Consider the following 26970-nt stretch of genomic DNA (forward strand, 5'->3'; position numbering starts at 1 on the left):
AGCAGTGTGGCTAGGCAGAGCAGTGTTGCTAGGCAGAGCAGTGTGGCTAGGCAGAGCAGTGTTGCTAGGCAGAGCAGTGTGGCTAGGCAGAGCAGTGTTGCTAGGCAGAGCAGTGTTGCTAGGCAGAGCAGTGTGGCTAGGCAGAGCAGTGTGGCTAGGCAGAGCAGTGTGGCTAGGCAGAGCAGTGTTGCTAGGCAGAGCAGTGTGGCTAGGCAGAGCAGTGTTGCTAGGCAGAGCAGTGTGGCTAGGCAGAGCAGTGTTGCTAGGCAGAGCAGTGTGGCTAGGCAGAGCAGTGTGGCTAGGCAGAGCAGTGTTGCTAGGCAGAGCAGTGTGGCTAGGCAGAGCAGCAGTGTGGCTAGGCAGAGCAGTGTTGCTAGGCAGAGCAGTGTTGCTAGGCAGAGCAGTGTGGCTAGGCAGAGCAGTGTGGCTAGGCAGAGCAGTGTGGCTAGGCAGAGCAGCAGTGTTGCTAGGCAGAGCAGTGTTGCTAGGCAGAGCAGTGTCACTGCAGTGTCACTGCAGAGAGCAAGCTGGGGCAGTCGTCATTGTCTATGTCAAGCGAATGGTGCTACTCATGGGTGTATTCACTGGGTATAGGGTAACAATGGTGCTACTCATGGGTGTATTCACTGGGTATAGGGTAACAATGGTGCTACTCATGGGTGTATTCACTGGGTACAGGGTAACAATGGTGCTACTCATGGGTGTATTCACTGGGTACAGGGTAACAAGGGTGCTACTCATGGGTGTATTCACTGGGTATAGGGTAACAAGGGTGCTACTCATGGGTGTATTCACTGGGTATAGGGTAACAATGGTGCTACTCATGGGTGTATTCACTGGGTATAGGGTAACAAGGGTGCTACTCATGGGTGTATTCACTGGGTACAGGGTAACAATGGTGCTACTCATGGGTGTATTCACTGGGTATAGGGTAACAATGGTGCTACTCATGGGTGTATTCACTGGGTATAGGGTAACAAGGGTGCTACTCATGGGTGTATTCACTGGGTATAGGGTAACAAGGGTGCTACTCATGGGTGTATTCACTGGGTATAGGGTAACAATGGTGCTACTCATGGGTGTATTCACTGGGTATAGGGTAACAAGGGTGCTACTCATGGGTGTATTCACTGGGTATAGGGTAACAATGGTGCTACTCATGGGTGTATTCACTGGGTATAGGGTAACAATGGTGCTACTCATGGGTGTATTCACTGGGTACAGGGTAACAATGGTGCTACTCATGGGTGTATTCACTGGGTACAGGGTAACAAGGGTGCTACTCATGGGTGTATTCACTGGGTATAGGGTAACAAGGGTGCTACTCATGGGTGTATTCACTGGGTATAGGGTAACAATGGTGCTACTCATGGGTGTATTCACTGGGTATAGGGTAACAAGGGTGCTACTCATGGGTGTATTCACTGGGTATAGGGTAACAAGGGTGCTACTCATGGGTGTATTCACTGGGTATAGGGTAACAATGGTGCTACTCATGGGTGTATTCACTGGGTATAGGGTAACAAGGGTGCTACTCATGGGTGTATTCACTGGGTATAGGGTAACAATGGTGCTACTCATGGGTGTATTCACTGGGTACAGGGTAACAATGGTGCTACTCATGGGTGTATTCACTGGGTACAGGGTAACAAGGGTGCTACTCATGGGTGTATTCACTGGGTATAGGGTAACAAGGGTGCTACTCATGGGTGTATTCACTGGGTATAGGGTAACAATGGTGCTACTCATGGGTGTATTCACTGGGTATAGGGTAACAAGGGTGCTACTCATGGGTGTATTCACTGGGTACAGGGTAACAATGGTGCTACTCATGGGTGTATTCACTGGGTATAGGGTAACAATGGTGCTACTCATGGGTGTATTCACTGGGTATAGGGTAACAAGGGTGCTACTCATGGGTGTATTCACTGGGTATAGGGTAACAAGGGTGCTACTCATGGGTGTATTCACTGGGTATAGGGTAACAATGGTGCTACTCATGGGTGTATTCACTGGGTATAGGGTAACAAGGGTGCTACTCATGGGTGTATTCACTGGGTATAGGGTAACAATGGTGCTACTCATGGGTGTATTCACTGGGTATAGGGTAACAATGGTGCTACTCATGGGTGTATTCACTGGGTACAGGGTAACAATGGTGCTACTCATGGGTGTATTCACTGGGTACAGGGTAACAAGGGTGCTACTCATGGGTGTATTCACTGGGTATAGGGTAACAAGGGTGCTACTCATGGGTGTATTCACTGGGTATAGGGTAACAATGGTGCTACTCATGGGTGTATTCACTGGGTATAGGGTAACAAGGGTGCTACTCATGGGTGTATTCACTGGGTATAGGGTAACAAGGGTGCTACTCATGGGTGTATTCACTGGGTATAGGGTAACAATGGTGCTACTCATGGGTGTATTCACTGGGTATAGGGTAACAAGGGTGCTACTCATGGGTGTACTCACTGGGTATAGGGTAACAATGGTGCTACTCATGGGTGTATTCACTGGGTATAGGGTAACAATGGTGCTACTCATGGGTGTATTCACTGGGTATAGGGTAACAATGGTGCTACTCATGGGTGTATTCACTGGGTATAGGGTAACAAGGGTGCTACTCATGGGTGTATTCACTGGGTATAGGGTAACAAGGGTGCTACTCATGGGTGTATTCACTGGGTATAGGGTAACAAGGGTGCTACTCATGGGTGTATTCACTGGGTATAGGGTAACAATGGTGCTACTCATGGGTGTATTCACTGGGTATAGGGTAACAATGGTGCTACTCATGGGTGTATTCACTGGGTATAGGGTAACAATGGTGCTACTCATGGGTGTATTCACTGGGTATAGGGTAACAATGGTGGCTTCAGGGTCTAGCTGGATCACTTTAAGAACGGTGAGGTCCTTAATTACAGATGTTGAGGTTACATTAATAAATAGGTCTCCAAGATCAGCGGCCTCCTAGTCCACATGCAGTCTTCACATCCTCAATGAGGGCTTCCACAGTATCGGGAATGTGCAGCTCCATTCTCATGCAATCATTTTCACTGATGATGACCAGCAAGTGAACAGGTGCGATTTCCGCCATGGTGTCCTGAGAGAAATGAGAAAAGTGATAACAGTAGATGGACAGAGTAGAGACAGAAAAACAGAATGAGAGAGTGAGTGGGAAATAGGGAGAGAGACCATAACATGGTTAGACATTTAGACAATCAGAACAAAGTAAAACTTAAATGTATAGGCCTATTCAAATGACAAAATGCAACAACAGGCTATAATAGAATGGTGAAATACTAGAACACATGCAAAGACAGTAATTTCCCGATTAAGCAGCTAGCCACATCTCAATGTTGTCAGCACTGGACTAATATCAAATGTTACATATGAAAAATGGGTGCATAAAACTTAAGTCTTGAAATACCATTTGGACTAAAGAATTTTGTGTTGCATTTTAAGGGATACATGCAAAGACGTAAACCACAAGATAAATTCTGACCTTAAACATGTATATATCTTTTCAGAGTAATGAGCCTCATTCCCCCAACTGTGTAGTCCACCAACGGGTATGGATCGTTCAGCTCATTTGGATGAAGAAGTTCTATCTCCTTTGTGGGACATGTCTTCAGTTCATAAGGGCTATAGTGTTCCCAGAGCCATGCAGCTTCATGACAATGAAAAACAGCGTATCCTTGACAACAACCATTTGTATAATCTCAGCAAATTCAGGCATCCCTGCCAATGAGCCATGAGGGACAATCATCCCGTTCCTGTAGTTGAGGCCGTTGTAAGATGCATTTTGAGTCAAGAACACTGCATCCAAGTCTGTGTATCTCTGTCTGATGGCAAATGCAATGTCCTCTTTCAAAACATCAAGGGGAACTGATGAACCATGTGCTACTTGTAAAGGCGATTTAGGTAGTGACAGCATAAATGCCCACTAGTTAACTAGTGAACACATATTAGCTTCACTAGTTAACTAGTGAAAGCCAGAAATGTCCACTAGTTAACTAGTAAAGGCCAAAATGCATACCAGTCAGCTAGTTGAAGGCTTTTGTGTCTCACTAGTTAACTAGTGACAGCCAAAAATGTGCACATGTTTACTAGTGAAGGCAAACATTACAAGACAAACACTAGCTAACATGTAAGGCTCAAAATGCCCTCTATAAGCTAGTGAAAGGCATTATAATGCAGATATGTTCACTAGTTAACTAGTGAGCATGTCCTGTTCCATTACTAGTGAACTAGTGAGGCCAAACATGTCAACTAGTTAACTAGTGAAGGCCAATTTGTCACTAGTTAACTAGTAACAGTACCTTTTGCATTACTAGTGAACTAGATAGCTCCAAAAACAGCCACTAGTGTGTGTTGTGCGCACTAGTTAACTAGTGAGCTGCTTCACTGCCACACATGCAAACTAGTGAGACTTAAATTGTTCCACTAGTTAACTAGTGGACAAAAACGGTCAGCTTGTTTGTGTTTTTAGGTGTAACTAGTTAACTAGTGAACAAAATATACATGCCACTAGTTAACTAGTAAGGCCCACAACACCCTCACTAGTAAACTAGTGGGTATTTTGGCCTTTACATGTTAACAAATGACCATTTTGGCATCTTACTAGCTGAAATGGCCTTCACTAGTTAACTAGTGGGCATTTTGGGGCACACTAGTAAACTAGTGACACTTTTTGCACCTCACTAGTTAACTAGTCGAATGGAAATTGCCATCACTAGTTCACTAGTGGGTGTTTTGGTGCACACTAGTAAACTAGTGACACTTTTTAGACCTCACTAGTTAACTAGTGGGCATTTGTGTCTTCACTAGTTAACTAGTGAGCAGTTCTGCCTTAACTAGTTACTGCCTTAACTTAACTAGTTTACATGTAAGTGTCACACTGAAGCCACTAGTTTACTAGCTAGAGTACCTTTGGCCAGCATGTTAACTTGTGTGCCACATGCAAATGTTGTGGGTGGGATTTCGTGAAATTCTGTACTATGATTGGTTGTCATGTTCTATTTGGACATAGGGAACCAATAGAAAGTCTCAATTTCCAGAATTCTGCGCCACTAGTTGACTAGTGTGAATTTTGTCTTGAACTAGTTTACTAGTATACATTTGTGACCTCACTAGTTAACTAGTTTGGACAAATGATGCATCAACTAGTTAACTAGTGAGCCTACTGCCATCACCTAGCTAGCTAGTAAGCCATTTCTGGTTCACTAGTTAACTAGTGACATTGACCTACTGCAACTAGTTAACTAGTGATGTGTTTTGCCTTCACTAGTAAACATGTGCACATTTTTGGCTGTCACTAGTTAACTAGTGAGACCCAAAAGCTGACTGATATGCATTTTGGCCTTTACTAGTTAACTAGTAGACATTTCTGGCCCTCACTAGTTAACTAGTTCACACAAAAATGGCTTACATGTACATGACAATTATGCCTGATATCAAGATATCAGAATAAATGTTCAATTGGCTTGCCATACACTGCACTGTACCCTTTAAAGTTTTTCCCAACTTCTCAAGAAACACTCCGTGCTGTTCTAAGGTTATGAGATCATTGATCAAAGGATTTAATACTTTGTCATAACCATAAGCTTTGACATCATTGCTGTTGATCAGAGCAGCTAGATAAATGCTGGCTAAAGAGGAGTGGTAGCCATGGGGCAGATTGCAGAGTCAATACGCAGACTTTGTGTTTTTTTTCATAAAGTCCCAAGGGGGTTGCAAATTTCAAAATCATCAATATACAAGATCAGCGAAATTCCACATTCTTTGGAGAGAATACTATTTCTTTTACAGTTATTCGACTCGATTCGACTCGATTCGACCAGAATGATCTGTACACACATTTCCCACCCTCTTCTGTTTGAAATTTCTCTTTCAAATTTACAGCCTTACTGAGTATAATTTCACAATTTAGCACTTGCTGCAAGGATTTTAGTAAAGGGACATACTGAAAAGACCTTCTGTTCTGATGAATATATTCTACTGGTTCCACAACATTGAAGTTTTTCCTGTAGTATGCCTTGCGTTTCCAAGCACTTGACAGTGAACCATGGTTTCCTATTGCAGCCTGAATGGGATTCTCAGTGCAAAGAACAGTCGCCAACTACTTCCAATTTTGTTTTTGCAAAAAGTCACAGATAGTCTTTTGAGTGAAAGACACGGAGTGTGTACCGATTATATAGTGCAGCTCCTCCAAAAATCATTCACAGCTGCACTTTGCACTAGATAAGAATGTTCTAATTTAAGCAATACTGAGGCCAATTTCAGTTCAATGACTTTTGGGGAATCTGTTTCTTCTGGTACAACAGTATGCTCTTCAAATGTTAAATCTTCATATGGTACATCACCTAAAAGCTCAGTATCACCTTTTCCCAAAGACTCAAAAAGAGGGCTCTCAATAGATCCATAAATAGCTTCAGGTTTGAAATCTGTAATTGAGTAGGGGGTGTGTTTTCTCCATCTATGTGTGTAGAAAGCTCCATATAGATTTGTCTGGTAAGAGCAACCATTGAACATACAACTGACCAGTTTGTGGTTTCTCAAATGTTTCCCTGAGTGTTGAAAATACTCAGTTTCAGATGCAAGTGGACAGTTGTTGCAGAGATGACATTTAAAAATTGAAAAACTACTTCTCTGGGACTGTTCAGCTGGATGGAACTTGCTCAGATGGGCAATAAGAGCCCTCCATGTCTTGCATTTACACAGGCAATGCTCAAAAATACAGGAGTAGGCATTCCCCCGACCATAACGATGGTGAAGTCTGATGTGCTTCAGTACTTCATTCCTTCTTAAAAAGCAGTCCCCACAGTCTTTCCACATAAATGGATAACTGAGGAAACATGATACAGAATGGAAGTGGTATCTTTAGTTTGCGGATTGGAGCGCAACTCAAATTGCAAATATGTTAGGATGTGGTAGTAAAATGGTCCAATTCACCAGCACATAATCAATTAGGCCTAATTTTTCCCAGTCCAATATAAAATTGTCCTCTTCTCATCACAGAAGTAACATTACGCTTGACTTGTCTTATACAGGGAAGAGACACAATGGAAAAAAGAACTTACCAGTGTTAGCGGAGACTGGACACAACCAAAACTACCAGCCAGGAACTCGACCAACCCAAACTACCAGGCACCAGGAACTCGACCAACCCAAACTACCAGGCACCAGGAACTCGACCAACCCAAACTACCAGGCACCAGGAACTCGACCAACCAAAACTACCAGGCACCAGGAAATAGACAAACCAAGCAGCAGCTTCCTTAAAATTCAAACATAAAAACAGTTTCAGTTTTTCAGTTTCAAAGTCTAAATGCATTTCCTCTTTCACAAATTCAACATTTAACATACAACAAAATACGCGTTCATATTGGCTTTGAACTCCCCGAGCGGAGCCAGTAGGAAAAAGTTAGCCTAAACTCCGTAAACACGTCACTCGCATATTGAGGTGATTAATTTAATTGTCGGTGGAGAAATGCAATATACTGCAAACTTTGGTCATGAAAACTTTTTTTACAACATTGAGAGGATGAAACTATTTTTTCCCCATTCATAATGTCCGTTCAATCAGTCTACGACCGTTAGTAATAGGATTTCCCAGGTAGACAAATGGTGCAATAATGCCACCTAGTGGCCGCATGTATTTACATCGCGGTGACAACAAGGGGCTCTAGAATCTTCAATGAACTTAAACTATGCACCATATCTTAAATGGCAAAGTAACATTACATCCACATGATAAAATAGGATAGATGTAAACCAGTGTACATTTAAACCGTTTAGAAGCATTTAATACAAAATATTAAGTCAAGATGAATGTAATGTGGTGATATTATCTAGACACATTTAATAATGACACAGTTAATAATAATGCTTGTGTGTGTACTGGTCTATTGAGGAGACCTTCTATTTAATATGCAAACATTTACTGGCAGGCATTGTGCAGCTGTTATGCAAACAATGTACTGGAACATGTAGTCTGCCTGTTATGCAAACATTTACTGGAAGTCATGAGACTGGAACGGACAAAGGCTAAGAGTGGCTGGTATGCAAAACATTTACTGGAAGTCAAAGAGTGGAAATAGAAGGGGCTAGCAGAAAAAGGACAAGCAGGGACTTCCAGAGAGAGGAAGTGAAACCAGATGTTGAAGTGACACGTAGAACCAAATCAAAACGTACCCTGCCTGGCAACAGATTACACATAGAACCTGGAGACATGTATTCTGCCTAGCAACACACATTTTTTAATGTCTATATGAGGAGGAGTTTCCACCAATATCTCAGGTCCCAAAACGCTCTGATTGGCTAAAAGGGGCCTGGTGACGTTCCTGGGGATAGGAACGCCTCTCAGGCCCCCGAGAGTATAAAGGAGAGAGCTCAGGCACATTCAGATCAGATCTCATCGGGGTAGCAGCTGCCACTCACCACTCTATTGCCTGACGGTCCAGTCCTGACTCTGTTTGGATTGTATTATCACTGCAATACAGTGAATAAAGGATCAACAGTCTTCAGCTTCTCTCGTCTTGGTGTTCTCCTTCGGGTCTTTGACATCAGAGTGCTAGTTGGATTGGAGGTTTTTGGAAGTGGATAGATTTCCACGACAGATCTGGAGGTCCTACCGAGATTTGAAAGGATTCAACAAGGGAAGCAGTTCCGTCCCGGGTGAAGCAGACTTCTCCAGTGCAGTTCTCCGGGCCCAAAAAGGTAAGCACTTTGCTTATTATTAGGGAGAACTGTACTGTGGGAGTCGGTGGGTAGGCCGGGAAGGTTTGCTAACCTGAATCCTCAAAAGAATAGTGGAGACACCAGACAGAGATTGGGTTGTACTGTTGGTCTTAAAAAAGCGTTTGTAATTTTGTGAACCGGTTAAAATAGTTTTCAAGGAGAAAACTGAGTTAAATGGCCATGTAATAATTTCCAAGGAGGAAATCTAGTTTTCAAGGAGAAAGCTAAAATAGCGTTTTAATTTCCAAGGAGGAAATCTAGTTTTCAAGGAGAAAACTAAAATAGTGTTTTAATTTCCAAGGAGGAAATCTAGTTTTCAAGGAGAAAACTAAAATAGTATTTTGTGTAAAGGGAGCACGGGCTGCCCTAAAATATATGTGTGTTTCAGAGAACGGGTTAATAGGTAAAAACTGCAATATCAACTGTAAGTTGAACGTGTGAAACTGTCCTGAGCAAAGGGTGATGAACAAAATATATTTTATTATAATCTGCTGTTGTTTCTGTAAAAACTGAGTGTGCGCCGTTGTGTTTTCTTTTGACCGCCTGGGCATGGGCCCACAATAGATGCAAGACAAGCGCACATACAAATTTGAGGTAGAGGAATTCGGCGAGGGAAGAAGGATCGCCACGCTAACAGACGGACGTCAAACTCACATGATAGAAGTTGCGGCTGCAATATTCGTAAGACAGTTGCACAGCAACCATAGCCTGGACATAAGGAGATTATTGCAGTTGTTGGAGGTTTTTGCAGATGCCCCCCCCGAGCCCCCTGTTAGAGTAACAATATTGCCCAAGATTAGGATTGTGAGAGACCATAGGCCAGAGACCCTAGGAAAAGTCCTCTATCGCTTTGAATACTCTGATGATTCAGGTGAGGAAGAACCAGACACAGACTCCCTAGAAGAGTTCACTCCAAACAGTAGTGTGAGAGAGGAAGAAGCAGACAGTGAGCCAGGGGAAGTAAGTGCCCCACCAGAGACAGGATACAGCAGCCTAGGGTCAGAGGAAGAGGGGCACCAGGAGCCAGGTCAAGGGGGTCTAGTGAGAGCTCCAACTCCCTATCCAGGCAACACCGTGTCCCACCAGCTGATTCACAGCCCATTCCGTATAGTTAACAGCCCAGCCACCCCCCGATATAGCTCACCGCCCTCCACAAGTTATAGCCCAACCAACCCCCGGTCTAACTCAAGCTATAGCCCGACTGAGCCCCAGCCAGTGCAGGATATAGAACAGGCGCTGAAAGAGATAGTTGGCCGAGATAGAGGGAGGCTGGCCGATTTTATGAAAGAATCTTTATCAGTATCAGTGTTCTGGAACAAGGAAGGGAGCACTAGGGATAAATATTCAGTTCATGTTGACCACCGTGACAAATACGGAGGAACCCACTCAAGACTAGGCACCAGCGTAGCACCATTGGCACTGCAGACAGTAATAGAGCAGGTAGGAAAGTTTGTGGGGGTGAACACAAGGCCAGTGGTTGACCAGCTCTTTGCCCCACCTGAGGGAAGGAAGCGCAAGTTTGAGAGGGATTCCCCAGCTGCAAGAAGGAGAAGGACAAATAGAGATTATAGATAGGAAGGGGAGGCACTGCTGCAGGGACTCCATAACGACTGCTTGAACTGAATAAACCCCACAGCAACGGCTTAACAAAAAATTGTAATCCGCTAACTTTGCTTAAATTGAAAAGTGTTGTACCTGCTTCAATAAAATAAAGAGAAAATAAAGTCAATAAATGTACTTTGTAAAAGCAAAATAAAAGGTTAAAAGGTAATCTTGAGTGAAGAAAGTATTATTGAAAAGAAAAAAGAAAAGGACTCAAAGCCCCCACTGACACAATAACGTTGGTGAAATAGGAAGGATAGTTATAATATTAAAATAAAAACAGGGACTAGAGGGAATAAGCAGAGTAACGCCCACAAATAGCGAATGAACTTAGAAAGTAAGTGGCATATCACTTTCATTCGGCTACAGGATAATAAGTGGTGCATATTTACAAGAAACCGAGAGGGTCTCGTGAACGGAGCATATCGGTGCCACAGTTACACAGAGCTACTAGAAAAAATAGAACATCTGATAGGGAGAGCTTACCCGTTAGAGTTAGGGACACCTATGGACACAAGGAGCGACGATAGCGATACATCGGATTAACAAAGCACAGAAGCCTATTGAGCAGGTCCAGGAGAAACGTCAAAAGTATATGGAACAGGGACAGCAGAACGTGCTCTGGGCCATAGATATCGTTGAATACGACGAACACGACTGGGAGACAAGCGTCAGAGACGGAGAGGGCCGAGAATACGTAGGATACGTGGGTGAGGTCCCCTTTGAATGCAAATTCCCGTATAGGTGCAAATATCGAGACGACATAGACCTAAAAGCGACGCTTTCTTTGTTGAGTAATCTAACCCCTAATAGCCTGCCAGTGAGGAAGCAGGAGGAACCACAGCCCCAAGCAGCCGGAAGTAAAGGAGAGGCTACATCGGGTGGCCTGAAGATAAAAGGGAAGTGGACAATAAGAATCTCCGAGCACGGGAGTGACGGGTGGAGCATAAGTGCAGTGAACGATAGAGGAGAAGCATTTGAAGAAAGGAGAGGCAAACTGAATACGGTCTTCCAGGAGTGGGGCGACGTGCGGAACTCTATACTATACTTGGTGAGCGACCTACGACTGGACTGGGAGGAAAAAGACCAGAACAGATACAGGAGGGAGAGAAAAAGGCAATACGAAAAGGATTATCGCCTGTTCTGCACTGACCGGGAGGACATAAACGAACTAGACTACGGCAGAGATCCCCATTCCACCGAAGACAACGACCTCTAAGAAAAATGGCAACCAGAGCAATGACACCTCTGGAGGAAGTAGTAAGGGAGAATGCCATTGCTGAAAAGGACGTAAAGAACATCAACCACAAGTGGTTCCTAAGATACAAAGGAGACCACACAGCATGGCCAAAAGAAGGGTCACTCAACCCGACAATAATTGCTCAAATGAGGGAAAAAATCATGAACCACAAGGGCTATGACAAAGGCCCACGGAGGCAGGAAAAGAGAGAGAAGGAATTGAAAACTCTGGAGGCCTTCGCTAAGATATCGGAGAGAAAGAGAAGACAAAGGGCAGACCAGAATGACACACCGCCTGAAACGCCCACCACAGAGAAGTGCCCCCGATCACAGCCCACAGAGAAAGAGCTGGACGCCCCGACCCAAGCAGCAGAGCCAGGAGCTCCGCCCATGGAGGAGCTGCGTCCTCCCCCATACAGGGAAAAGGACAAACTGTACCCGGAGGTGCCGCGAGAAGAGGACAACGTGCGGGAGATAATCCGGCGCCTGGAAGAGAGGGACCCACGGACCCTGGCAGTACAAACACCGGGATACGGGTCACAGGCCCCAACGGTGCACCTGGCAGTGCAGGCCCCACTAGTGGTGAAGGGGATCACACTGGAAGGGACCTGCGCGGAGGTGCTGAAAGAAGTAAAGAGAATAAGGTGGGAACAGGCCAACCCCCAGCCGAGACCATCAACCTCCCAACCGGCGTCCGCACAGTCATCGCCACCATCATCCCCCACCAGAGAAACGCTCCCAGAACACCTTCTGGAAAGGACGGAACCAGGTGAAGAAAAAGAGTGGGATGAGGAAGGAAAAGCTGCAAGGGAATTGGAGGAGCAGGTGGTGAGTGACTACCACACAAGCCTAAGAGGCCACCGGGAAGCAGACGAATCCCCAGTGACCAGCCCCCGAGAGCTCTGTGGGGAGAGCCAAAAGAGGCGTGCAGGTGATCCAGGAGCTGGGGGAAGCGAGCCCCCACGCCTTCCAGGCCAAAGGAAGGAACAAGCCCCTGAGGAGGGAGAAGAGGAACAGAGACAATGGTATGGGAGGCTGTGGGACCACCTGAAGACGGTCATGAGGAAGTGGGTAGAGGCCACAGGGGAGGAAGAGAGAGAAGCCCAAAATAGAGAGGCCATGAAAACCCTGGCCTGGGTGAGGTCACAGATGGACAAGGAACCGGTAAAGGAGGGGTGCAGAGAGTCATGGCGGAAGCTCGAGGAATACACCCAGGTGTGCTGGAGGAGAGTGGAAGTAGCCATTAGGCAAGCGGAAGAAAGATACCGAAACAAAAGAAGAGAGGAACAGAGGGTTGAAGAACGGTATGAGGAAAAAATGGAAAAAATGGAAAAAGGTCTGAAGGAGTTGAAAGCCGCTAAAAAGATTGGATCACAGGAGGTAGAACTGGCCGAGGAGATGATAGAGGAATTAGCAAAGATGGAAAAGTGGGGAGACAAGGGGACAGGCCCAGGAAACACGCCAGAACATGCCAGGTATAAAAAGGATTGCAGGAACTGCAGCGAAAGCCTGAAAAGAGAAATGACGGAAGTCCTGAAAAGAATGGAGGAGATGGGAGTGCGAGAGAAGGAAGAAGGAAGGCTCAGAGAGGAAGAGATGAAGAAGAGTGAGGAGCTGAGAAGGAAACAGGAGAGTGGGAAAAGGGAAAGCCGTCGAGAGTCCAGACGAGAGTCCTCCGAAAGGAGGGGAGCCCGCCGACTGACCTTCGAACTGACCTGCAGTCCAACCACGACAGCGGAAGAAGAGGAGGAAGATACGGACGAAGCAGACAGCCAGGCTGGCTCAGGAGAGGACTATGAGTCAGCGGAAGGAGAGGAGGTAGGACTGGAAGTCGTGGAACAGTTCCTCACAGAGCAAACTCAGAGAGAACTGCCACGGGGTCAGAGGGGAGAGGACCCCTCAGTGTGTCTCGGCTGCGGAAGGACGTTCAGAGGAGAGAGGGGTGTGAGGACCCACCAGCGACAAACAGAGGCATGTAGAGGGCGGGCCGGAATACTCCCAGTGATGATCCCACCCAGTGTGCTCGCCACAGGACTGTTTGGAATCAGCAGGATGAAGAAAGGAGTGGAGAAAGGCCTGGACGAGATCAGAAAAGGAGTGCGAAAAGGGCTCGACGAGATCGAAGGGGGAGTCAAGAAAGGCCTAAAGGAAAACAAAAAGGAGCTGGAAAAACTGGAAAAGGAGGGAAAGAAAGAAAGAGAGAGGGCACGGAAAGGAAAAGAAAGAATGGAAGCCATCCCAGAAGAATTGGATGAGGAAGAGACGGTTGTGATGGCACCGTTAATAACAAAAAACCACACGGCCCACTACCAGCCATGGACCCACTCAGATGTAAATGGCCTCATTTCACGGCTCCCTGTCCTGCATGAGGGAGCGGGCAGATGGATAAGTCGGCTAGAATCAGAGACTCAAGGCCGAAACCTGGCCGTAGGAGATATAAAATATCTGCTCGGCCTGATACTGGGAAAGGCTGACACAGAGGCTGTACTGGAGAGAGAAAACCTAGGGCGGTTGATGAATCCCAGCAGAGACGCCCTGTGTTTTGATAGCGTCCGGAACAACGTGTGGAAGGCCCTAAGGGCAGCTTACCCCAACCACTACAGCCCCTCAGCCGTCTGGATAGAGAAACTCAAAGACAGCGATAACCCCGCAGCCTTCGTGGAAAGGGCAGCGCAGGAATGGACAATAAGGATGGAACAAAGACCAGAAGATTCAGGTCCCCTCACCATGCAGTTCAGAAGAGCGGTTATGGACGCACTGCCAAGAGAAGTCAGGACGCAGCTGGAAAGCGACTGGCGCCTGGCAGCCATGCCAAAAGAAGAATTTAGACTGGCGGTGGTACACCATGTAACTCTGTACAGACAAGGGAAAGACAAGGAGGAGCAGCAGGAGAAGGAAGCGATAAGGAAGCTGACCCATGTGCAGCTCCAGGAGGCAAAGGGGGCAAAGAAGGCAGTTACCCAAGCTCCGGTAATGCCTGCTACAGCCCCTACCACACAGCCACCACCACCGATAGTACAGCAACCAGGGATGCAGCAACCTATGATGCAACAACCAGTAATGATGCAGCCGCAACCCATGCAGCCCATGATGCAAGCATGGCAACAAGCGCCATATGGACCCCCACAACAACAGCAACAGAGACAACAATGGTACCAGCCAAGAGGCAGAGGAGGATTCCGCCAGGGAAGAGGTGGACAAGGCAGAGGAGGCTATGGAAGGGGACAATACCAAGGCCAGCAGAGCCAAGGAAACAGCATTCAATGTTGGATGTGTGGAGGAACGGGACACATCTCCAGGGATTGCCCGACAAAGACCGGAGGCCAGAACAACCAAGGAGGACAGGCAAATCAAGGACAAATGCAAGGAGGGAACTATGCTCCCCAACAAGGGAGGGCCCCACAGCAAATGCAGGGACCCTCTGGCCCAGTCTCCCCTTACGGGGGAAACTGGAATTGACGAGGCCCAGAAAACCCAGGGGAGGGTCAGTTCCCCGCCCTGACAAGGGGAGCTGACGCGGAACCAATGCTGCAGGTTCTAATCGAGGGCATGGAAGTCAAATGTTTAGTGGATACAGGGGCAACATATACTTGTCTTCACCCAAAAGATGCCCAACACCTCCCCAGATCTTCAGGAAAGTTTATGAAGACAGTGGGTTTCTCGGGAAAAACGCAGCTAATTCCAATGACGGCTCCAGTATCGATTCAAATAGAAGACAAGGAAATCAGGATACCAGTCTTAATAGCAGAGCACACGCCCGTCAACCTATTGGGACGGGACGCACTGTGCAACCTAAGAATCCAAATTGAGTGTTCCCCAACAGGAGTACAAATAACAGGGCTGGCAACCCAAATGGCCCTAAGGATGAGTGCCCCAACTCAAACTGAAACTCACCAGGTATACTGGATTGGACAATTGGAACCAAGCATAGAGCGAGTAGTCTACAACGAGTATGCTTTCCAAATAAACAGCCTTCATGCTCGGCTGAGGACGCCGAGATGCCCTTTTCATTGTACGATAAAATTCGACCAAACGCCAAGCAGGGAAAGAGAGGAAAGATGGCATAGGGACGTGAGCAAGTGGGGACGCGTCCCACTCGACATACACGCACTGGTGGTGGCCAAGGAAGGAGTGGCCGCTGAGGTGAAATTCGCGAAAGGATGGGATCTAGGCTTGATCTTCGACATGCCCGGAACAAGGCCGCACATTACTCTAAGAGTGGCCAGAGGTCACAGAGCAAGAGAGATGGGCCCAGTGATGTTCAAGGCCCTGTGCGTCAAGTGGAAGGACACAGGAAATGATCGACTCCAAACGGCTATCAGTAAAGGAGGAGAGCCAATGTTCAGGATAAAATTGGACAACCCAGTCACCGTGTGGGGAGTCCCACAGATAATCGAAATCATGGACACAGAACCGCAGGAGAGAGAGAAGATACCATATGTTGAAGGATGTCCATATGGGAATCAATTTTGCCTCTACCGCCTGTTCCCAGGAGCGGGGCGCCGCTGCTGGGACAAAACGAGACATGTACCGCTCAGCAAAGAAGATGCGGAATGGAGCATGTACATGCGACATCTGTCATGGTGCCCAAAGAAAAGGGAAGCACAACCAGCAGTATATCTCCCGGAGAAGGTTTATAACATACCCTACGTCAAAGGATGCCCCTACGGCAACCCATACTGCATGTATGGCCTGCTGGGAGGAGCAGGATATCGATGCTGGGATAAGGAGAACCATGTGCCCATCGACAAGTCCGACCTAGAGTGGGAGGAATATAAGAAGTACTACCTAGACGGCGAGGCGGACAAGAAGACAGGGAGGCCGGGACCGACCCCCTGGAAAATGATGATGCTGCAAGAGGCGACAGAAACAGACGCCGAACGGGCAGAGAGAATATTGAGAAAAGTGCCGCCTGCGGTATGGTCACAAGGAGATGGTGACATAGGGCTGGTCAAGTCAGCAAGCCCTGTGGAGTTCAGGCTGAAACCAGGAGCGACGCTGCCTTTCCAGCCGCAGTACCCCATTTCAGCAGAAGCAGCTGAAGGGATAAGAGGGACAATTGAAGACCTCCTGGGAGCAGGAGTCTTAGAGGAAGTCCCAAGTGCAAGGTGCAACACACCCATATTTCCCGTGCTGAAGGCGGATGGAGTGCGATGGAGAATGGTCCAGGACCTCAGACCCGTCAACGAGCGCATTGAGGACTATCCGGCGGACGTCCCACATGCTAACGTACTAATGACCAACATCCCGGCAAGTGCAACAACGTTCTCCGCCATTGATCTGGTTCAAGCATTTTTCACAATACGGGTGGCCCCTGCAAGTAGGGAATTTTTCGCATTCAAATATCAGGGCAAGACGTTCCAGTACACAAGGCTCCCACAAGGGTTTAAGCACTCACCGCACATCTTCAACCAAGCCCTCAAGGGGGACTTAAAGCACATCACATGCCAAAGCACGATTCTGCAGTATGTTGACGATGTCTTGGTATGCTCACCGGACCAGGAAACGTGTGAAAGGGATACGATCCACGTGCTGACCGTTCTGGCCGAAGGGGGGTACAAAGCATCAAGGAAAAAGCTACAATTTGCACAGCCCCAGGTGATCTACTTGGGTCGCCGGATCTCACATGGGCACAAGGGCATCGCCCCGGAACACATTGAGGCAATTGCCAAGGCACCGAAGCCAAACACGGTGAAGCAAATGATGTCGTTCATTGGACTCATAGGTTTCAGCAGCGACTGGGTGGAGTGCTATGAACAAAAGATAGCCCCACTACGAGCCATGATCGTGCAGGCTGGAACCAGCCACCTGAGGAATCGTCTCACATGGACGATGGACGGAAACGAGGCGTTTGAACGCATTAAAGGAGAACTACAGCAAGCACCGGCACTTGCACTGCCGGATTACGGAAGACCCTTCTATCTGTACGTATCGGTCAGGAAGGAAGCAGGAAAAGACGCGTACATGACCGCAATCATGGCACAAACACAGTGCCATGGACGCGGCAAACAAGCCATTGCCTACTACAGCTCAAAGCTGGATGCGGTGGCCCAGGGCTACCCACCATGCTTCCAGGGTCTTGAAGCTGTATATTCGGCTTACGTCAAAGCCTCTAACATCACCATGGGATGGCCAGTGGTGATACACACCAGCCACGCAATAGCACAGTTGGTGGAACAAGGGAAATTCTGTGTGACGCCTCAGAGGCAGTTGAGGTACTACAATCTGTCACTCTGCCCAGATGTCACCATAAAGGCATGTGACACAGCAGGAAACCCGGCGGATCTCATCCCACTTGAATATGAGGGCGAGCCACATGACTGCGTGGCTGATTCAATCGCCTTCTCAAAACTGAGGGAAGACCTGCAGAGCGAGCCATTAGGACAGGGAATCACCTACTTTGTGGACGGCTCTAGCCATAACTATGACAACAGGACACATGCAGGATTCAGCGTAGTGCAGATGACAGGTCCAGAAACATTTGCGACAATTATGAGTGAGCCATGCACACAACCATGTTCAGCGCAACTAGCTGAATTAAAGGCGCTGACAGCAGCGTGCTCTCTAGCGGAGGGACAGGATGCAACCGTACACACGGACAGCGCCTATGCCCACAACGTCTGCCATGTGCACGGCGCTCAATGGAAACAGAGAGGGTTCAAGAAATCGGATGGGAGCCCCATCCAGCATCTGGAGCAGATTCAGTTGTTGTTAGCAGCGATGATGCGTCCAAAGACACTGGCAATATGCAAATGCAAAGCACACTGTAAGGGACAGGATTACATTACTCTAGGGAATGCACAGGCAGATGAGGCAGCAAAGGAAGCGGCGTTGGAGGCTAGAAGGTCAAATGCCGCCCCTAAATCTCCACAGGATAACGAACCACATAAAATACTGCTCAACAGGACGGGGCACAGCGTGCCCTGCCCTACAAAATGCCCCTACCCTTACAACGCGTGTATGTGGTGCTCTCAATGGAGTGATGACGACCACAAGCACCAGGTAGATCCCGTCTGTTGCGCGCTATGCCAGAGGGCCAGTTGCCCCAAGTGCGGGGACAAGCCCTGTGAGGCCAGGTACTCGCCAGGCGTAATTGATCGTTTTTTTACGGCAACCGACACAGTGATACAAGCCCCAGTGGTCCGAACCTTGCCTGACGGACGAACGCTTAGAATTGTGGATCCCATGCTCACGCTTAGCGCTATCAAAGACGCACAGAGTGAGGCACCGCGTGCCGAAACACTGCTGTGGGAGGAAAGGGGTGCGTCGAAGGGCAGAAATGGGGTGTGGAGGAGTCATGATGGAAGGGTGGTGGCCCCAAGTAGACTCCTTGATCTCCTCATTCATGATGCGCATGATGTGGATCATTGCGCAAGGGGGGAGGTCAAGCGGCAGATACTTGACAAGGGGTTCTGGGCCCCATACCTTCAAGATCGCATCAATTACGTGCTAAGAAATTGCCACACCTGTGCCACGCACAATTACAGAAACAACATAACAATAGGCATAGGACCACGGCCCCTGGGACACGTGCCACTCCCAGAGGGACCGTTCAAACACCTGGTAATGGACTACATCGACATGGGTCGAACGGTAAACGCGTACAAACACGTGCTGGTGATAATATGCCGCTACTCACGATGGGTAGAAGCCTGTCCAAGCCGAGGGCAGGACGAGAAAACGGTGATTCGATTCCTAGCAAGGGAAGTGATACCCAGATTTGGGATCCCAGAAATAATCAGTAGCGACAATGGCCGAGCGTTTACGGCCAACACGTGGAAAAAGATTGCACAGGCGCTGTGCATCAAGACTCGGTTTGGTTGTGTTTACCACCCGCAGTCCCAGGGGATGGTTGAAAGGGCAAACGGCACGCTGAAAAATAAGATAGCGAAGATCGTCCAAAGCGCACATGACGATCCAAATCTGCCAAACTTAAATTGGGTTGACGCGCTGCCAATCGCGCTGATGAAAATGCGTTGCGAAAAAAATCGAACCACGCATCTGACCCCGCACGAGATGGTGACGGGGCGGGCAATGCCCACACCACGGTTCAGAGGGGATCAGAGGCCTCCGCTGGAAATTTTAGAACAGGAAGTAAGCAGTTACATTAAACAGCTTTCTCAAGTTCACAGGGCAGTTTTCAACGAGCAGAAGAGAAGAGAAAGAGCTCGGGAGCGGAGGACTGAGCCCGGACCGATCCAAGTGGGAGACTGGGTATACCTGAGGGTGTTTAAGAGATCGTGTCTCGACCCCAGGGCAGAAGGGCCCTACCGAGTGACCCAGGCTACCCCCCGGGCGGTAAGAGTGCAAGGATCAGATTTGTGGTATCACCTTAACTCTTGTTACAGGGCGGTGCCACCAGAAGGAGCGAGAGGTCCAGAGGAGGTGGAAGACGATGACGGGGACCAGGGCCCGCCAGGACCCCCACCAGACTCCCCCGGGGAGGATGATGGTGGTGGGGAACAAAGGGGAGGACCAGGTGCGCGTAGGAGTACGAGGCGGAGGATACTGCCGGCTCCTGCTGATGACCCTGGGCGGAATGTACCTAGGGTGCCTGCTGTTCTCCCTCCCCTATCTATACCTACAGGTGCTGGCGATGCTGGAGCCGAGCCAGGCTCGAGGATGGGAAGGCGACATCCACCTGAAGTGGGAGCCACTCCCGAATCCCAAGTATCCAGACCTGCCACCGCCTCGACCAGCGGTGATCCACCAGCTGACCCCACAGCCCACTCTCGGGCCACGACCACGCCCGACCCCACGGGGAGTGACGCCGAAGAAACGCCGAGGTCAGAAAGGGAAGCGCCGCCACCGCCACCGCCACACCAGCAAGGGAACGACACCATCGACTTTGGAGACTTCTACGCCGACTGGGATTACCCATACCCAGCCGACGCCCCCGCTGACGACCAGACTGGAGCACAGCCGTCCGCCGCAGAGATCGCCGAGGCCCTCGACGCGCTCAGGCTACCCGCTGTCCTTACGCCTCCTCCCCGGACACCTCCTCGACAGGGCTCGCAACTTCATGCGGAGCCTGTGGAGAGGCCGACGGACGCAGGACACACCACGGGCGATCCCCACTTCGGGGACAGCCACCCAGGAACCAACCAAGAGACAAGACGAGTACTCCAAGGGATCGGCCTGGACAACTCCCCCGATGCCCACTGGACTGGGGGCTTCGAGGAGGCCATCGACTGGCCTCTCCGGAGATTCCCAGAGGACGACGGAAGCGACGAAGGGGGTACAGACTGCTACCCCCAATAACGCTCTGCGAGGGGACAGAGTGGAGCTGCTCGACGACGGTGCCCTAGACACGAGCAATATTCTGTACATAGGGGGATCAGGAGATGAGATGCCCACCCCAGAGTTAGAAGCATCGGGAAGTGACGAATACATCCCGGTGCCGGACAGTACAACGACTCCGGTGCCGGACAGTGCAACGACTCCGATGCTGGACAGTGCAACGACTCCGGTGCTGGACAATGCAACGACTCAAGGCAAGAATGAGAGCAAAAATGTAAATAGTACAAGCCCGCTTCCAGAAAACAGTACAAGCCCGCTTCCAGAAAACAGTACAAGCCCGCTTCCAGAAAACAGTACAAGCACGCTTCCAGAAAACCCGTCAAAGAACCAGACTGATAGGACTCAGGCCAAAAGAAGAAGAAAGAGATCAACAAGCGCTCTGGAGGAGTGGGAGGACAATTCATGGATGCAATGGGCCAAGTACACAGCAAAGACGGTGAAGCCAGAAGGAGGGTGTTACGTGTGCTCAGCAGTGAAACCAAAGCTGGCCATACTACCAGCGCCAGGAAGTGGAGAAGAGGATGCGGTATATCGAGCATCGGGAAGGCAGTACAAAGAAAACAAGCTGTCTCCCTTTGCATGCTTTGAGCAATTAGGAAGCGAGAAGTTACGTAAGTGGAATACTGGTATAGGCCCCTCTTCTGCAGAACGAAAGGAAGGAAAGAGAACGCACGGATACCAAGAAAATGAGGCAAGATGTAGGAAAGACTACCCAGGCATGGGAGCCAGGGTAGCAAGGAAAACCCACCGCGTTTATGACATACCAGAAGACGTAGAGTTTGAATGTTTTGAAGTACCCCCCTTTGAAGGCATGGTCAAAGGAGGCACGACGGATGTAGGAGCGTTTGAAGGACGCTGCGCAGCAAAGTGGGTCCACGAATCCAACAGCCTCTCGTATCGCCTGGAAGAGAGAAGCGAAAACGGGAAAAGGATTGGAGTCAAAGCAAACAGCACGATGCTAAGGGTAAACTGGATGAACGAACGAGATGTTCCGCTGGCAGACTTATGGTGGGCCTGTGGAAGACGATGGGGACTGCGAAATACCCTTCCAAAATACTGGAGGGGAAAGTGTGCAAGGGTCACCCTGGCCCAGCAAACCTACATAGTCCCCTGGTCAGAATGCAACTCAACATTGAACTCGACCGGCCCAGGGCGCAACCAGCAGACACCCGTAGAAGGGAACCTGAGGAGAAGTCGGAGGGACGCCAACGATGGAGTATATATGGACATGTTCGGACAGCCCCACAACGTCCCGAGACAGTTCAAAGCACGAGACGAGGTGCTCGCCGGATTTGAAGCCGCCATCCCCGTCTATGGAGCATCCATAGGCATCGCCAAGAATGTTCAATGGATCAACTACATCCACTACAACGCCCTACGGTTCATGAATGCCACAGTGGAGGCGTTCAGCGCGCTTGATAGAAGGCTGAACGCCACCACAAAAATGGCAATGGAAACCAGGATAGCAGTGGACTGGATACTGGCAAAGGAAGGTGGAGTGTGCGCAATCGTCGGGACAGATTCGTGCTGCACGTACGTCCCAGGTAAAGGCGAGAACATGGATGACTTCACAAACGCGATGAACAGGCTTAAGGCCATCAACAAGGAGGCCCACGAGAACTCTGGATTGGCACCGACATTTGCGGGACTCCCGGATATTTTTGCCCCCGTAACCAAGTGGCTGACGGACACCTTTGGGTCATGGGGGGGTAAGATTGTAGCATTTCTGGGAAAGTTATTGTTTGGAGCAGCCTTAGTGGTAGGAATGTTTTGCTGTATTACTCAATGTTGTGGTAAGGGTTGCTCCAAAGTGGTCGCTAGACAACTAGTGGTCCAAAATATAAGGATGCCCTGGGACGAGGAGGATGCGAGTGAGAGGATCCTTTTAGTACAAACTAGTGTGAGGCGAATAATGGAAGACGAATTCAACGAGGGTTATACAATGGAAAGGAATTCAGGGCAGGAGTTCCCTCCCCCGGAATTCCCTCTCCCGAATATATACGAGTAGGGGTGGGGTCCTGCGAGTCACCCACCTCTACACACACACTGACGCACACTCACATACACAACACTGACGGGTAATACACAAGGCACGTGACTGCACGCCCAGGTGACAGAGTCAAGATACTAGAGTCAAGGGGTATTATGGGCTGTGACCTGATACGAATGAGTCGCCTTAAGTGACCTGGATTCAATTTTATATCTTAGTGCTTCGCTATTCATAAACGGTAACTTAAGTTTTATGGAGGTGTAGCCCTCCAATGCAAGGCCATCCAAACCTGGATAGATGTAACCAAAGCTTGCTACCAGAAGTAATCACCTCACCCCAAGTTACCGCGCGTCGGACCTGGCCCGCCTAGTGGTGTGGCAGGTGTGTGGCGCGGTCAGGGCTCGAGGACGGGTACGACCCCATTGGCCAGCAGGGGCAACCTAAGACAGAGCATGGCGGCCCGTCCCCTCGGTGTAGCACGCCTGCGGCCGGTGTGCTCACCCATTCTCACGCTAGTGTGAATGCCCGGAGGACTCCGGAGGAGAAAGGGGATGACGTTGCGAGTAACGAAGGGGGGTGTAGTGTGACGCATAGAGGCCGGAAAGGGGCCGTATATACCAGTTACTGCTAAAGAAGCCAGTAGGGGATGGGCAAGCGACGAGTAGGATCATGAAGTTGTTATGTAATTCCGATTTGGCACCGATGGCCGTTGCATGAAATTCTTTTATGCTCAAAGTAACTAGCACATTAGCCGCTTTGGGGACAAATCCGTCTCGGGTCCTAGCCATATGTTCATAACAAGGAATTGGTCCTTCTGTCACTTGATCTGGGCGTTCAGGGCTTGCTTGCTTATGTTAGTTACTCTTGTAAAGGCAATGATGCCGACACATTTACTAGTTATAAGGTTTAAGATTTTACGCATGCAATAAGGTGTGTAGTAGGAGACACTATTCCCGTGTAACTCGCTCATGTGCACATAGCCTGAGGTGTCATGACAACATACGAGGTTATGACACACTCCTTTGTTTAAATGATGCTTATGCTGCATAGCGAGGCTAATTTAGCCTCGAAGGGGGGAATATGTGGTGATATTATCTAGACACATTTAATAATGACACAGTTAATAATAATGCTTGTGTGTGTACTGGTCTATTGAGGAGACCTTCTATTTAATATGCAAACATTTACTGGCAGGCATTGTGCAGCTGTTATGCAAACAATGTACTGGAACATGTAGTCTGCCTGTTATGCAAACATTTACTGGAAGTCATGAGACTGGAACGGACAAAGGCTAAGAGTGGCTGGTATGCAAAACATTTACTGGAAGTCAAAGAGTGGAAATAGAAGGGGCTAGCAGAAAAAGGACAAGCAGGGACTTCCAGAGAGAGGAAGTGAAACCAGATGTTGAAGTGACACGTAGAACCAAATCAAAACGTACCCTGCCTGGCAACAGATTACACATAGAACCTGGAGACATGTATTCTGCCTAGCAACACACATTTTTTAATGTCTATATGAGGAGGAGTTTCCACCAATATCTCAGGTCCCAAAACGCTCTGATTGGCTAAAAGGGGCCTGGTGACGTTCCTGGGGATAGGAACGCCTCTCAGGCCCCCGAGAGTATAAAGGAGAGAGCTCAGGCACATTCAGATCAGATCTCATCGGGGTAGCAGCTGCCACTCACCACTCTATTGCCTGACGGTCCAGTCCTGACTCTGTTTGGATTGTATTATCACTGCAATACAGTGAATAAAGGATCAACAGTCTTCAGCTTCTCTCGTCTTGGTGTTCTCCTTCGGGTCTTTGACATCAGAGTGCTAGTTGGATTGGAGGTTTTTGGAAGTGGATAGATTTCCACGACAGTAACCTAACGTGATCCAAGCGGTTTTGTACACGCAGGCTTACAACAATTTTTACAGCTCTTCTAGTCGTGGTAAAATTATATTTTTGGTGCATAGCTAATTAAGATACACTTATGGTGTGGGTGCTTACGTTTCTTTACGAATCCGCCGTGTTAGTGTGTATAGAAATTAATATTAAGTGACACACACACAGGGCGATAATACGGGACGGGCGATTTATAACGTCTCGTTCAGATAGCAATCTTGGCCATAATATTATTAGCTGCTAACAGCATTACAACTTAATACTCTACAAACAGTACTGATACACATGTAGGTGTCAACATCAAAATTAACGTTTTATAAATTCCGCACACGAGGCACAAAGTCTCATTCTCACTCCACTGCTGCATCTAACTTCAACGCCTGCGAGAACATTCTGGTGGTCCATCTAACAGTATCCGAACCTTAAGTGAACGTTAACGTTAGCATGTTCATAGCTGCTAGCTATTGTTAGCTGTCAAATGGTGCCAGGGTAACACTATACCACTAAAGCCAAAATTGACGTTATAAAAACTTCAAATCTGCGTGTCTGTTCATTTAAATGATATGACCTTGATGCTATACAAATATTTAAATATATATATATATATATATATATATACATACACACTCTTTTGATCCCGTGAAGGAAATTTGGTCTCTGCAGTTTATCCCAACCCGTAAATTCGTGAAACACACACAGCACACAGTGTACACACAGTGAGGTGAAGCACACACTAATCCTGGCGCAGTGAGCTGCCTGCATCAACAGTGGCGCTCGGGGAGCAGTGAGGGGCACTTCAGCCGTGCCTACTGGTCAGGGGTCGAACCGGCAACCCTCCTGTTACAGGTCCGAAGTGCTAACCAGTAGGCCACGGCGGCCCCTAATTTAAATGCTAGGTCGTGCTATCCTGCAAACGCTTATAAGCGTATACGTTAACGGTCACTGCCATTAGCTAACCTGGCTATCAGTAAAACGGTGCCAAGGAAGTCACCTTTTAAAAACGTAACTAGTCACCTTAAAATTATAGTGTAAGTACTGAAATAAAGGGCAAGGATTTCGGAGACGTGTAATTTTGGTTAATTCCTCCCTTACCTGACAAAGTGTCTGCCGAACACAACCGTCCACTCAAGTTCTGCCTTCATTGTCTTCTTCCAGAAGTTTCTCTCGAGTTTTCATGTGTGCGCATGCGCGAATCGTGCTTGATCGATAAAAGTCATTTGATCGAATGTATAATTTGAATTTTATTGTTATGTTATACTTTTATACTGTATCAATCTAAGAAAACAGATTGAAGGACACACAATTTACAAAATGTAATTTTACTTAACAATCTAATACTTTTAGACTATTGGGATAAAAAAAAGTATATCAAATGAAAAACAGCAATGTTTTACTTTTTACAGTGCACACATCTCCCACTGTTCTGATAAGTGACACACTCATGCATCCTACATAGACACACACACACACACACACACATTCAGCTCGCCCACAGCAGACATTACTGCATGTGACAAGAAAGAATCAGACTGTAATGCACCAAGCTAACACCTTAAGGCCTAACACACACACAAACACACACACACGCACGCACGCACGCACACACACACACACACTTCAGGGATTTGTTTAACTCAGGCTTTTTCCATCTCAGATGGCAGCTGCACCTGAACCCTGAAACGGCTCATTTCCCTGCGAAGCGGCCACACACACACACACATACAGAGAGCGTGACGTGTCAGGGGTGTGTTTGTCATCCACTGAGGAGGTAAACCGACTCCTGACAGGCAGAGTGACCACAACACACACTGCAGGAAAACACACATACACATACACACACACATACACACACAGCAGGAAAACACACACACACACACTGCAGGAAAACACACACACATACACACACACACACACACAGCAGGAAGAAATAACATCAAACATTACACACACACACACACACTGCAGGTGTCCACAGGACCATTTTACAAAATGCTGGTTTAGGGATTTCATGATAAGAATACAGTCTGTCAGTCATTTGCTCATTCTGTTCATCACTGCATGTAGTGCTATAGCACACACACGCACACACACACAGCACACACAGCACACACACACACACACACGCACAGCACACAAACACACAGACACACCACATACTGTTGAATTTCCCCTCTGGGGACACTCTGATACATACTGCTCACTATTCA

General features: G+C 48.2%; 1 protein-coding gene across 1 annotated transcript in view; it reads right to left on the minus strand.

Moving 5' to 3' along the window:
- kcnip4a (potassium voltage-gated channel interacting protein 4a) overlaps positions 1-26970 on the minus strand; it is a 212489-nt gene that overhangs the window by 156622 nt on the left and 28897 nt on the right. The gene's annotated exons all lie outside the window — the stretch shown is intronic.

This window comes from Alosa sapidissima, chromosome 18 (genome assembly GCF_018492685.1).
Source record: "Alosa sapidissima isolate fAloSap1 chromosome 18, fAloSap1.pri, whole genome shotgun sequence".
Taxonomy (NCBI): Eukaryota; Metazoa; Chordata; class Actinopteri; order Clupeiformes; family Clupeidae; genus Alosa; species Alosa sapidissima.